This window comes from Arachis duranensis, chromosome 4 (assembly GCF_000817695.3).
Source record: "Arachis duranensis cultivar V14167 chromosome 4, aradu.V14167.gnm2.J7QH, whole genome shotgun sequence".
Classification (NCBI taxonomy): domain Eukaryota; kingdom Viridiplantae; phylum Streptophyta; class Magnoliopsida; order Fabales; family Fabaceae; genus Arachis; species Arachis duranensis.
Window position 1 is genome coordinate 46,895,099 of NC_029775.3, and position 2,723 is coordinate 46,897,821.

Below are 2,723 nucleotides of genomic sequence, written 5' to 3' on the forward strand. Positions count from 1 at the left end.
ATGATTTTTTTTAGGTTATTATTTGCTTGCTGAGCTTATTGTTATTCTATTCATGATTTGTTTGGTGAGCTTTTTTGTTGCTGAGCTTAATTTATTTTGTCATTGGTTGCTGAGTTTATTGGTTGCTGAGGCCTAAGGGTTTTTGTTGTATGTTATAGGCAAAACCCAGTCGCCGGTCACCAGCTTCGAAGGCCACCGTCCGTCGAAGTCTTGCTCCAACACGTGAAGCTGGGCATCAGCCCCGCTGGTGTGCATAGCCCTCAAAGCTCTTCGTGTCAGCACTCATTCACTCCATTGAGTATTCCAAGTAAGTTTCTTTCTGTTTATTTCAATTTAATTAGTTTAGTTTTTACAATTAGCTAAGTTTTTTTCAATTTGATCTCATAATTTCAATTCTAATGAGCATTGATCTGCATTCGGAGAGTCCCTTTAGGTTGCTCTTTAGCTAGATATCGTATCCTATGATTCTAATTGAAAGTGTACTATAATACATATAAAAATACCCTGTAATCCAAGCATGAATGGAATGCAAGTTTGACTTTTAACTTTCAACTTTTAAGGCTTGTAATTTGTTCATTCATTAGCTAGGGGCATATACTTGTAATCTATTGTAGCACTACTGCTGCTGCTGCTTCTATTAATATGTCTAGTTATTTTAGAGGAATATTATATGTATGATGCATTCATGCTTGTCTCCCATTACATTCTCCTTTTAAATGCGGCTGGTTTTTATAGTTTTAGTATATAAGTTTTCTAATTTGCTAATTTAATATTTTATTGTTTTTTCTGACTTTCTTTTCATGATTTTTTTTGCCCAGGTTATTATTTGCTTGCTGATCTTATTGTTTGTTGAGCTTATTGTTACTGTATTCATGATTTGGTTGTTATTTATGATTTTCTGTTCATGATTTTGTAGTTCTGAGGTTATTATTTGCTTGCTGAGCTTGTTGTTATTCTATTCATGATTTGTTTGGTGAGCTTTTTTGTTGCTGAGCTTAATTTATTTTGTTATTGGTTGCTGAGTTTATTGGTTGCTGAGGCCTGAGGGTTTTTGTTGTATGTTACAGGCAAAACCCAGTCGCCGATCACCAGCTTCGAAGGCCACCGTCCGTCGAAGTCTTGCTCCATTCCCCGAAGCTGGGCATCAGCCTCGCTGGTGTGCATAGCCCTCAAAGCTCTTCGTGTCAGCAGTCATTCACTCCATTGAGTATTCCAAGTAAGTTTCTTTCTTTTCATTTCAATTTAATTAGTTTAGTTTTTACAATTAGCCAAGTTTTTTTCAATTTGATCTCATAATTTCAATTCTAATGAGCATTGATCTGCATTCAGAGAGTCCCTTTAGGTTGCTCTTTAGCTAGATATCGTATCCTATGATTCTAATTGAAAGTGTACTATAATACATATAAAAATACCCTGTAATCCAAGCATGAATTAGGTGGTTAGGTAGTCAATTGATTTTGTAGTGGATTTAGGTTTGAACTCTGATGTTTATTCTATCTGAAATTGATTTTCCTATGCTGGTAATGACTTGCCCTGTTCTAATTTAGTTTCATGCTGCTGGTTTATTGATCTGTCCTGTGCTAAATTAGTTTGTTTAGTGCTGTTGATTAGGTTTAAACTGTTATTGATCCTATATTGCTGTTTCATTGATTTACTTTTGTGCTAAACTGGTTTATATGATGCTGCTGCATAGTATTATTGCTGCCTTATTCTTATGTTGGCTGCTGCTACTTAATTTGTACCTTGAAGCAATGACTTTGCCTTATTCTTATGTTTGATATATAGTAATTATCAACGAAGGTTGTTGTTTTGACAAACTGTTTTGACTACACCTTGAATGGATACTCAAGAATTTTTCGAGACTATTACAAAGTGAAAGAAATACCAAGACCCATTCAAAATAATTAAACAGAAGATGCGTATTTTGAATTTTAAGTTCAAACCCCATTTTTGGGTCTCCTGTTTGACATGTTCACTTGCTTTATGTTTCACCCTTTTAATGTATTAAATAATGATGCTTATGTCATTTTCTTCTATCTATTTTTATAAGTAACTTGATTAATTTTCTACTTGATTATCAATTATCATAACTCAGATCTTGTTACATACTCTAATTAATTTTGTATAAAACTTAAATTGAAAGACCAATTTTAAAGATTAATGCTCTTTCCAATGTTAAAAAAATAAAATTAAAAAAAATATAGTTTTTCTTTTTTCAAATAAAATTTATAGGCAAGAAAGGGAGGTTTAATAATTTAATTCTTCATATAGTCACCGTTGTCCTGAACTTTTTTTATTTGTTTTGCATACAGGATATTGTTTTTGGACTGGTAAAGACAAAAGGAGTTGATTAGTTGCTGTGGCACAGTTGATAACAACTTCAAATGGCATCTCAAAATGAAGGAACTAAGCAGTAAGTTTATATCATACGTGATATATATTATAATTTGATCTTCTAGTTATTTAAGTAGCGTGTTTATGGTAGCTAGATTGTCACTATAATTGGCCTATTAGACCATGTTTAGTAAGTTCAGATCTTTGCATTATTAGGTTTAATCATGTTTTGTCAAAAGATTGGATGGATTTACCAAGATTTGAGAACGAGTACATAGTTGGTGTAAAAAGTTTTTTAGAGTTTGCCTTCGTAAAGGGAAAACCGGTTGGAAAAGAAATCCAATGTCCGTGTGCAAAGTGTGGAAACACTTATTGGCGTGAACGAGACA